Raw genomic sequence first — 12,453 nt, forward strand, 5'->3', positions numbered from 1 at the left:
CTTCAAAATAATATAGAAGAATTACAAAAACTAAAAAAAAAAAATAAAGAATACTATAGTAAAGCATTTAACCAATTACCATATAATCACCCCCAAGATAATATCACTAAAACCAACATAAATAAACTCAAAATAAAAATAAAAATATTTAGAGAAGTAAAGAAATATCCACGCACAAATAAAAATAGATCAATTGTATTTATAACAGATCTATTTACCACACAAGTTATCACATATTGAGATGCATGTGTGGACAAACAAGAAGAGATAAGATTAAGAACATTCGAAATAAGGCGAAAGTGTCTTCCATGATAGACAATACAAAAGAAGTAAGGTTGAAATGGTCCGGATTATGAAGAGAAAGATGCAAAATGTCCCAATACAAAAGTGTGAGAAATTGGCCTAGGTGATCTAAAGAGACGTAGAGATAAACTGAAGAGATATTACGCAAAGTAATTAGGCAAGACATAACATACGTCAGTAAATAGTCATGAACTAGACTTTTCGTGAAACCTATCCCTCAAACTCGGTTAACGCTTCAACCATAGCTTCTTATCATTTTACAGCCCTTGTACACACTACGCGCCGAATAGACTACAATTGCTTTAATACTTGCTCTTAATTCATTCAGGACACGAACTCCCCTATGTTGCAGCTCCCTCACTAAACATTATCAAATCAATAGTTAAATGGTTGAGTTGCCTCTACTTAGAATAATAGTTAAAAATGGTTGAGTTACCTCTACTTAGAACTCCAAACTGGGAGGGATTTTCGCCCCACATTCACTTGCCAACCAAACACATTACCTCTTTTTGGCTGTCAACTCAGAATAGACAACTGCTTAAACATCCCAACAACAAAGACTGATACTTCCAGTCGATTTCGTCTCAGCATCCCAGACAAGCACAACTCTGCGGTCACTATTGAACCCGGAGGTTGGAATTACACTATTGTGAGCCAGTCAACATGTCACACAAAAATTTACGCCAATATGAATTATTTATAGGCAAAGGCAGCACAATGCATGTCATAATATATTGGAAAGGAGCAAGTGCCCCATCCTAATCATTGAGTCACCATAGAAACATCCCAAAAGTTAACAAAAACATCAACTAGTAGAACATAGAACACCAAATCTAGCCATGGGTAAGAAGAGAGTTTTTCAATACTACGAAGAATATAACATCCTCATTTCTTTCCGCTCTTTTTCAGGCCAGCACCACCAATGGACCCTTTCTGAGCCTTTGCCTTGAGCTCCTTTAGGGCCTGCAAGGTAACCAAAATAAGGGTTAATTGAATCAAAATGTTTGGTCCACCACAAAGCTGCAAGGACCAGAAAAATGAGTTACCTTTTCCTCTTCCTTCTTCTTTGCAAGAAAAGCCTTGTCAGTCTGCAGATGAATCCAACACGTACAAGTTAGAGAGGCGCAACAAAGAATTAGTCCAGTGGATACCAAAGAGTATTGCGACAAACAAAGAATATCTGAATGTGTAACTGTCGAAGTATGTAATTCCTCAAAAAGGCCGAATACACTTGCATAACAACCTCTGTTAGGCTCAACTGACCTAGAAAACTCAATGGAGTATATGGAGCAGGGTTAGAACAGTAGAAAACGTAGCCATCCTAATCTGCACCCATCAACTAACTGAGACTGCTCACCCTACCCAAACCCACAAGAACAAGAAGAATTTTGCAACCTATCAATACCACTAGCAACCCTACTAAAATTAAATTCCTCATTAAAGCTCTCTTCAATTTCCATACTGCTTCCGGGAAAAATTACGAACTTCTTTTACGTGGATACAAAATATACCTTCATTACCTGCAAATAATCGGCTAACTCTACCAGCATATTTTCTTGTGCAGACTGTATCCCCCATCCCCCCTAACCAACCTCCCCCCTTGCTTTCTATAGGGCTTAGGCATAACTATAACCATAAATTCTACCTATAGCTTTCTACATTTCAATTAAAATTGTCCAGCAGTAACTTAATGCTGTTTTTGTCATCAAGAAAATTATTCTCAAGGCTTACAGCCCCCAGAAAAAGAACAGAAACAACTCAGCTGACAGCAGACACAGGCATGTCAATCAGCTAAGCCTCAAACCCAAATTACCTGAGGACACGAATTCTTTGTTCTGATTCAGACTATTCATACTATAGACTATATCTATCCAAATTTGAAAGGTTAAATAAATATTACTCATCATGAATACGAGGTATAAGATAGACAACATACATCGAATTCACGGATATTAGTAAAAAGGCAAGATGTACAAAATAACTGAAGAATCTATACAATCAAACATCTTGTAAAATAATGCTTCCCTAGCTGTATGGAAGACAAAATTATCACAAAGGATGAGAACACACAAACAAAATATGTCATGAATTACCTCGTCGTACTCCTTCTTTTCAGTCTTTGCTGCCTTCAAAGGCTTTGCCTTTCCACCTGTTCAACAAACGGAAATAGCAGTAAGAAATTAATATACTTCTTAGCTTTTCTTTATACCTTTTGACAAAATCAATCAACCAAACACGCCTTAACCCCAAATTAATTCGGTCCACTATATGCGGAAAAAAATCAAATCTTATGACAAATTATACCTACAAGAACATACGTCGGCAATAAAACAAACAATTTTTAAAAATTAGTTATTTGAAGAAAAATGTGAGGTTTGTTATACAACAAAAGTGAAAAACAATCAACAAGGGGGTTGTGGTGTAATGATAAGTAATCTGGGTATGAAGTTGCCTTTATTAGGTAGCTTCATCCCAATATGGGACTTCTGTTGAAAATCCAAATTTAGTTCAATTCTAATACAAATATCAAACACCGAAATAAGAAAAATATCAAATAATTGAAATCAATATGTACCTTGCTTGGTAGACATGGTTGATTTTCTAGGCTAAGAGTTTGGATCTGTTGATGAGAACGGAAATATCCTTGTTCTCTCCTAACCCAAAATGCTTGATCTATAAGCGGCGTTGGAATTTTCTTGGACAGTTGGCTAAATTTATAATATTGGAGGAGAACCGTGGAATAATTGGAGAGGGAATAAAAGTTAAGTTATTTTACTATTGTACCCTATTTGTTGAAGGGTATGAGTAGCAGATTATGAGGGGCTCTTAGGTAATTGAATGAAGGAATCACCCAATTGCGAGCAGGGCTAGCACGTTCCTTGAACAACTTGTCTTCTAATTCTTGGTTCTTTTTCTTCTTTTCCCCACTTCTCCACCTTTATTTATTGCCAAACTCAATTTTATGTGCACGTGTGATGTGCACATACGCAATTTATTGTGCCTCTAGTATAATTAATACTTTCTTCGTCTTAAATTATTCGTCTCAAATTTTCTAAACTGATATTTTATTTTACTTTTTTTCATTAATCAAAAAGAGATAATTTTTTTTCATGTTTTACCCTTTGCATTAATTACTTTTTCTTTAAATTAAAATGTAAATATCATTTAATAGGGGTACTATGATAAACTAGTCATGTTATTTATTATTTTTCTTAATCAACATGTCACTTCAATTTGAGACGAGTAATTTGGGACAGAGGGAGAGTAATACCCCGAGAATCTCAACTGATAGTAGAACCATGACTCAAGCTCATGATAAATAAATCTTAGTTATTTGGTAGTTTTATGATCATTTTTGATGTGTATTAAGGCCTTAAATACGTTCTAGCTATTAGATGAATCAAAACATCCCTTCCCGATTGAATTCTTGAGAAGGACATTACCATAGTCAACTTCAAACGAGCATATCTCCCATTATACAAAGAATTTTTGAGCTCATGACCTACCAACAGATAGAAAATTGAATTATCTTTCCAACGATACCAATTTCGCCAAAATCCAATATTAGAGTAAGAAGTTATGACCGTTTTATTGAGCGCTGTCCGAGTTGTCCAGGAGTGACGGACAAGCTGACGAACCGTCAAGTTAGTGACGGCCCGCCACTTTGGCCGTCAAAACTGAAGCTGTGAGGGCCTTTTATGGACCAAAAAAGACGGTGGGAGTGATGTTTAGTCACCAGAGTGACGGTCCGTCACTCTGACCGTCAGAATTGTCCGAGACAGCGCTGAAGCACCGTTTAAAAAGGATTTTTGGGTCATTTTTCACCCCATTTAATATCCAATCACCCAAATCAAAGTTCATAACTTCTTCTTCATCCAAAACATCAAATTAGGGTTTATTTCCAAGATCAAAACCATTGTTTCTTCTTCAAGAAAAATCAAGAAATCAAGAATCTCTCCAAGAAACTTCAAGAAAGAAGTTTCCCCAAGATATGTAGATGTTGATTCTTGGGTCCCTTTCATTCAAGAAACTCAAGTACCATTTCCTAAATCTCCAAGATTTATGTTTATGAATTTTTAATGATTCTTGTGAGTTGTGATTTATATTTGTCTACAAAAATGAAGTCTTGGCCTTAGTATATGGTATTTGTGTGGTAAATGGATTATGTACTTGTTGTTGATGTTGAATAATCTTCAAGATGGGATATTTATATGGTTTGTATGAATCTATGAAAATATATGAGTTGGAAATATGTAAATTTGGTTGTTCATGATGAGTAGTTGGGTTATTATACTTATGCCTAAGTTATGCATGTAAGGTGTTCGATAAAATGTCTAAGAGACTAGAAATCAAGCATTGTAGTTAAATTGTGATCTAATGACAAATGCATGCTACACCCTTATGAAAATAATGACTTCTAAGATATTGTTATGTGTTACGATTGTTGATGAAATGTTCGTGAAGCTAGGTCAATGGACGTAAGGCATGTTGTTATATGCACACCCCCCCATGTATAAGACTTTGAGAACTATGAGTGTCACGAAATGCCCTAGTTAATGAATTGTACCATGATAGTGTGAAATCCCCAAATAAGTGTGAACCTATGCATGTCTAGTGTTTGTTGAAGGACCTTAGTGAACAAGTGGAGATGTGATAGTAGTAAATTCCCCAATTATGTGCCCTTTGACATATGCTAAGTTTTTAATACATGCCAAGTGGTTAGCAAGTAAGTTATGACATGATAGTATGAAGTTTCCCTAAGCCATGTGATACCCAAACATATGTCAAGACTGATATAGGTATGAAATAGTTGAGGTAAAAACCTTGTTGAATAGAGTACGATCTAATAGCTTGTTTTTCCTATGTTATTATATGATTATTATTCTGAGATGCTTAAAGCGACCCTTTGGTAATTGTGATGATGAATAGAGGCCTATGTTTCCTAAATGCTTGATATGATGCCTTAAGGATTTTTTAGGGGGAAAAGATGTTATGACTCCTAATTACTTGGAGAAATGCTTGAATGCTTGTATTGATGAATGAATGATTGTGATGATGAATGGATGATCGTGATGATGCAACCATAATTATGTTTCACTTTTATGTTATTGAGTCCTAGGGTATTTATACTCGATAATAGAGCTATTTTCTAGAACCGGTGTCAGTTTCACGATAATTCCAATCGAGCCATGATTCTCAGAACTTAGTAAACTACAGAACTCTGTATCCTCAGAAAAGTGCAGAACATATGAAAACTCTGTAATCTTAGAAATCTCTGTAATCACTGTAGCGCTAGTAATCTAGCCTCAGTCCTGTAAATTATCTTAGATCTAATAGTATTCAAATGATTCAATTCTAATCTCAGAAGTGATTTGAGTAATCTATTAAAGCTCTGTATCATTAGTCAGATACCATGATTCGATACCTTTTTTCATCAGATGCGAAACTAAGTAATCTCAGCGTAACTCAGTCAGATCTCTTGAGAAACATGATCAGTATCAGATTCAGCTCAGTCTAAGTTCAGGTAAGAATCAGATCAGTGTCTTTCAGTAGGGAGTAGGATTCAACATCGAGTGAGCTCAAGGATGGGAAGTCACCTACTAGTAGAGGGTGTGATTCTTAGAAACAATCCTTGTGCTCCCGAACTACGTAGCAAGAGTAGGTTGAGACATCATACCTGCTAGTTGAGGGTAGATGAGGTGGCTTAACCTGTTAGATGAGGGCTCCACCATTCTCATTTGAGTACCTGATAGATGAAGGTCAAATAAAGTTTTCTTTACCAGTGGTGCGGTACTGACACCCTTTCAATTGGGGCACAAGTTGGACCCTGACTTAGCTAGGTAGGGCATGTCGGTTAGAAAACTACTTCCCACAGTCTCAATTTCAAAATTAGTCTCAGACTTTAAGAAAGAGCCCAGTTCAGTGTACAGAATGCAAGGCTATTAGATACAGCCCATCAAGTATGATTATCTGTAAATTTGAAGATATGCTACTAGATAGGCTAATCTTAAAATTAGTTATCATATCTAAAAATCAGTTATTAAGTAGTATTATTATCTGCAGATTCAGAGACAACCTATTAGATAGGGTTGCTATCAGTTTCAGAAGCTTCAGATACTCGTAGTCTCAGTATGTCAAGAAATTTCAGAATTTTAGTATATTCAGTATCAGTTACCAGAGTTATTTCGCGTATGCTCAATGACAGTATGCACAGTATGTTCAGTAATTACGGATTCATTATGTATGCTAATCCAGCTCTTGCATATTATTCAGTTAAGTTATGTTCATGCATAAGCCATTGGATTTAGCCTTACCTCGTCTACATACTCGGTATATTTTTGTACTGACGCATTTGCGCTATGGTATTTTATTTTACACCATAGGTTCAGAGGCACAGGATCCAGAGTATCCCCATCAATTCAGTCCCAATCAGCAGCGGTAGCAATGAGTCCTTTTTTTAGGACGAATCTCAGTTTTCTATTATTGCATCAGATTTTGCTTATATTTTCAATTGACAGAGTTAGTTGGGGAGATATCCCATCAACTCCACAGTTCAAACAGTTTAGAGGCTTTTCAGACGGATGTTGATGTATTAGTATTCAGTTTTCAGTTTTGAGTATGTGCATATGTATTGAACCTTATGGCCAGTTTCCGTATTTATTTTAGATATTATGCAGTGTACAGGTACAGATATTAGTAAAGGGTTATCTTATGGTCCTTCGGATCCATAAGCACCGTGTGACGTCTCGGAATAGGATTTCGGGGCATTACAAACTTTGTATTAGAGCCTAAGATTCAATAGTGTCCTAGGGAGTCTGAAAAGCCGTATCTATTAGAGTCTTGTGCATGGGTGTGTAGCGCGCCATATTTATGTACAAGAGGCTACAAGATATTTTTAGGAATAGTTTCCCTTCTTTCAGTGATCATGTCGTGCGATTAAGCATGAGCTCAAGCTGATTCTCATTCTAATCCACTTCTTTTTCTTGATTACAGAGTATGCCTCCTCGCAGAGATTTTGTCCATGGGGTGGATGACCAGTCCCCACAGCCAGTAGATCCTAAGAATGAGAGTGTGTCACATGCAGAGTTTCGAGCAGCTTTTCAGGTTCTAGCCCAAGCTGTGACTAATGTTCAGAGTAATTGTCAGGCTGCAGTCCCACCTAAGCAAGATGGGGATTCTACCGTAGCCAGGGTTAGAAGTTTCATAAAAATAAACCCATCAAAATTCTTTGGGTCAGTAGTAGGTGAGGATCCGCAGCTTTATTTAGAGGAGGTGAAGAAGATCACCCAGATTATGCATGTTTCTGAGGTGGAGAGTATTGAGTTAGCATCCTATAGGTTAAAGAATGTTACTCATGATTGGGTAGTGATGTGGGAGAAGAGTAGAGGGGAGAATGCAGCTCCTGTGACTTGGTCAGAGTTTTAGAGTGCCTTTCTAGATAGATTTTTCCCGCTAAAGATGAGAGAGGCTAAGGTAGAAGAGTTTATGAACCTAAGGCAAGGTTCTATGACTGTGAAAGAGTATTGTCTTAAGTTTAACGAATTATCTAAGTATGTTCCAGACTTGATAGCTGACCCTAAAATGAGTATGAGTAAGTTTTTGACTGGGGTATCGAGTGATGTATTGAAAGAGTGTAGAGCTTCTATGCTCAATAGAGATATGAATCTTTCTAGGCTAATGATGCATGAGCAATAAATTGAGGCAGATAAAATAAAAGAAAAAGAGAGAGTGAGTAAGAGAGCCAGAACAAGTAGTCATAGTTTCTTCCAAGCAGGGTCACAGAGTGGTAACCGTTCTCACTATAGTCAGAATTTTTCAGTCCCAACTCCATCCTCAACTAGTGCACGACGCTCTAAGATCCAAAGTAGTGAGAGTAGGGGTCTTACCTACCCGTTGTGTAAAGAATGTGGTAACAATCATAAGGGTGTATGTAGAGCTGGTAGTGATGTGTGTTTTGGATGTGGCAAGCCAGGTCACAAAGTTTGAGACTGTCCTAAGCCAGGTCCCCAAAGTCAGCACAGTCCTTTTTTAACTCATAATAAATTTTATGCACTTCAGACTCACCAAGATCATGAAGATTTCCCTAACACAGACCCGGGTAGGTTATGAGCCCTTCATCTTTGTGATATGTATTGTTAGATGCCTTGCTTTCATTTCGAGATTGTATTTTAGCATGAGTCATGCATGAGTTTCAGATCTCATTTGATTAATTATGACTGAGTCTGTAGCTGCCCCGCGTACCGCCCTAGTATTTCAGTGAAGTGTGTTTAGAGGGACATAGAGTCCCAAAGGGGAGATACCCTATGGTATTATGATGTTGCATGTCATTAGATTCATCCAGATGCATGTTCAGATTTTCTTTATGAATTTAGCATCAGTCGTTATTTCATTGTCAAGTCTTGCTTTAGAAAATCAGCTTAGCCGAACATCCATGCATCAGATATGCATGTGTGTTAGGAGAATTCAGCTATGAGTAGGTTCAGTAGAGTATTCCATGAATCAGATATGCATGCCCAGTGTGAGAAATCAGTATGTTAGTAGTTCTAGTTGCGTATTCATGCCTTGAGATTTTTTTTTTCTTGAGTAAGTTCTGTTGTTTCGTATTCTCAGTCTATCAAGCGACATTCGAGGATGAATATTTCCAAGGGGGAGATATTGTAATACCCCAAGAATCCCAACCGATAGTAGAACCACAATTCAAGCTCATAATACATAAATCTTATTTATTTGGTAGTTTTATTATCATGTTTTATGTGTATTAAGGCCTTAAATACGTCCTAGCTATTAGACGAATCAAAACATCCCTTCTCGATTGAATTCTTGAGAAGGACATTGCCATAGTCAACTTCAAATGAGCATATCTTCAATTATATAATGAATTTTTTATTTCATGACCTATCAAAAGATAGATAATTGAATTATCTTTCCAACGATACCAATTTTTGCAAAATCTGATATTAGAGTAAGAAGTTATGGCCGTTTTACTGAGAGCTATCCAAGCTATCCAAGAGTGACGGACAAGCTGACGGACCGTCAAGTTAGTGATGGCCTGCCACTTTAGCTGTCAAAACTAAAGCGGTGAGGGCCTTTTATGGACCAAAAAATATGGTGGGAGTGATGGTTAGTCACCAGAGTGATGGTCCGTCACTCTGACCGTCAGAATTGTCCGAGACAGCGCTGAAGCACCATTTAAAAGGGATTTTTGGGTCATTTTTTTACCCTATTTAATACCCAATCACCCCAAATCAAAGCTTATAACTTCTCCTTCATCCAAAACATCAAATTAGGGTTTATTTTCAAGATCAAAACCCTTATTTCTTCTTTAAGAAAAATCAAGAGAAGTCAAGAAATCAAGAATCTCTCCAAGAACCTTCAAGAAAGAAGTTTCCCCAAGGTATGTAGATGTTGATTAATGGGTCCCTTTCATCCAAGAAGCTTAAGTACCATTTTCTAAATCTCCAAGATTTATGCTTATGAATTTTTAATGATTCTTGTGAGTTGTGATTCATATTTGTCTACAAGAATCAAGTCTTGGCTTTAGTATGTGGTATTTGTGTGGTAAATGGATTATGTACTTGTTGTTGATGTTGAATAATCTCCAAGATGGGATAGTTATATGGTTTGTATGAATCTATGATAATATATGAGTTGGAAACATGTAAATTTGGTTATTCATAATGAGTAGTTGGGTTATTATACTTATGCCTAAGTTGTGCATGTGAGGTGTTCGATAAAATGTCTAAGAGACTAGAAATGAAGCATTGTAGTTAAATTATGATCTATTGACAAATGCATGCTACACTCTTATAAAAATAATAACTTCTAAGATATTGTTATGTGTTATGGTTGTTGATGAAATGTTCGTGAAGCTAGCTTGATGGACGTAGGGCATTTTGTTATATGCACTCCCCCCATGTATAAGATTTTGAGAACTATGAGTGTCACGAAATGCCCTAGTTAATGAATTGTATCTTGATAGTGTGAAATCCCCAAATAAGTGTGAACCTATGCATGTCTAGTGTTTGTTGTAGTTCCTTAGTGAACAAGTGGAGATGTGATAGTAGTAAATTCCCCAATTATGTGCCCTTTGACATATGCTAAGTTTTTAGTACGCGCCAAGTGGTTAGCAAGTAAGTTATGACATGATAGTATGAAGTTTTCCTAAGCCATGTGATACCCAAATATATGTCAAGACTGATATACGTATGAAAAAGTTGAGGTAAAAACCTTGTTGAATAGAGTACGATCTAATAGCATGTTTTCCCTATGTTATTATATGATTATTATTCTGAGATGCTTAAAGCGACCCTTTGGTGATTGTAATGATGAATAGAGGCCTATGTTTCCTAAATGCTTGATGTGATGCCTTAAGGATTTTTTAGGGGGAAAGGATGTTATGACTCCTAATTACTTGGAGAAATGCTTGAATGCTTGTGTTGATGAATGAATGATTGTGATGATGAATGTATGATCGTGATGATGCAAGTATGATTATGTTTCACTTTTATGTTATTGAGTCCTAGGGTATTTATACTCGATAATAGAGCTATTTTCTAGAACCGGTGTCAGTTTCACGATAATTCCAATCGAGCCATGATTCTCAGAACTTAGTAAACTACAGAACTCTGTATCCTCAGAAAAGTGCAGAACATATGAAAACTCTGTAATCTTAGAAATCTCTGTAATCACTATATCGCTAGTAATCTAGCCTTATTCCTATAAATTAGCTCAGATCTAATAGTATTTAAATGATTAAATTCTAATCTCAGAAGTGGTTTGAGTAATCTATTCAAGATCTGTATCGCCAGTCAGATACCATGATTCGATACCTTTTTTCGTTTGATACAGAATTAAGTAGTCTCAGTGTAACTCAGTTAGATCTCTTGAGAAATATGATCAGTATCAGATTCAGCTCAGTCTAAGTTCAGCTAAGAATTAGATCAGTGTCTTTCAGTTGGAAGTAGGATTCAGCACCGAGTGAGCTCAAGGATGGGAACTCACCTACTAGTAGAGGGTCTGATTCTTAGAAGTAATCCTTGCACTCCTGAACTATGTAACCAGAGTAGTTTGAGACATCATACCTGCTAGTTGAGGGTAGATGAGGTGTCTTGACCTATTAGATAAGGGCTCCACCATTCTCATTTGAGTACCTGATAGATGAGGGTCAAATAAAGTTGTCTTTACCAATAGCGCGGTACTGACACCCTTCCAACTGGGGCAGAGGTTGGACCCCTACTTAGCTAGGTGGGCCATGTCAGTTAGAAGACTACTCCCCACAGTCTCAGTTTCAGAATCAGTCTCAGACTTCAAGAAAGAGCTCAGTTTAGTGTACAGAATGCAAGGCTTTTTGATACAGGCCATTAAGTATGATTATCTGCTAATTCAATGATCCGCTGCTAGATAGGCCGATCTCAAAATTAGTTATCAGATATCAAAATCAATTATTAAGTAGTAGTATTATCCGCTGATTCGGAGACAACTTATTAGATAGGGTTGCTATCAGTTTCAAAAGCTTTAGATACTCGAAGTCTCAGTATGTCCAAAAATTTTAGAATTTCAGTATATTCAGTATCAGTTAACATAGTTATTCCAAGTATGCTCAATGACAGTATGCGCAGTATGTTTAGCAATTACAAATTCTTTATGTATGCTAATCCAGCTCTTGCATATTATTTAATTAAGTTATGTTCATGCATAAGCCCTTACATTTACCCTTACCTTGTCTACATACTCGGTATATTTTTGTATTGACATATTTGTGATATGGTGTTTTATTTGACACTACAGGTTCAGAGGCACAGGATCTAAAGTATCCCCATCAGTTCAGTCCCAGTTAGCAGCAGAAGCAGTGAGTCCTCTTCTTTCGAGGACGAATCTCAGTTTACTATTATTGCATCAGATTTTGCTTATATTTTCAGTTGGCGGTGTTAGTTGGAGACATGTCCCATCAACTTCATAGTTTAGAAAGTTTAAAGATATTTTAGATGGATGTTGATGTATTAGTATTCAGTTTTCAGTTTTGTGTATGTGCAGATGTATTGAACCTTATGGCCAGTTTCCGCATTTATTTCTGATATTATGCAGTGTACAGGTACAGATATCAGTAAAGAGTTAGCTTATGGTCCTTCGGGTCCATAAGTACCGTGTGAT

General features: G+C 36.7%; 1 long non-coding RNA gene across 1 annotated transcript; it reads right to left on the bottom strand.

The window, feature by feature from the left end:
• Window positions 1-980: 980 nt before the first annotated feature.
• LOC107851012 lies at window positions 981-3,288 on the bottom strand. The gene is made up of 4 exons (XR_001668833.2): window positions 2,879-3,288; window positions 2,397-2,452; window positions 1,350-1,391; window positions 981-1,266 (listed from the first exon to the last, which is right to left on the bottom strand). It is a non-coding gene; the product is annotated as an uncharacterized LOC107851012 (long non-coding RNA).
• Between the last annotated feature and the right edge of the window lie 9,165 nt (window positions 3,289-12,453).

This window comes from Capsicum annuum, chromosome 12 (assembly GCF_002878395.1).
Source record: "Capsicum annuum cultivar UCD-10X-F1 chromosome 12, UCD10Xv1.1, whole genome shotgun sequence".
In the NCBI taxonomy this organism is placed as follows: domain Eukaryota; kingdom Viridiplantae; phylum Streptophyta; class Magnoliopsida; order Solanales; family Solanaceae; genus Capsicum; species Capsicum annuum.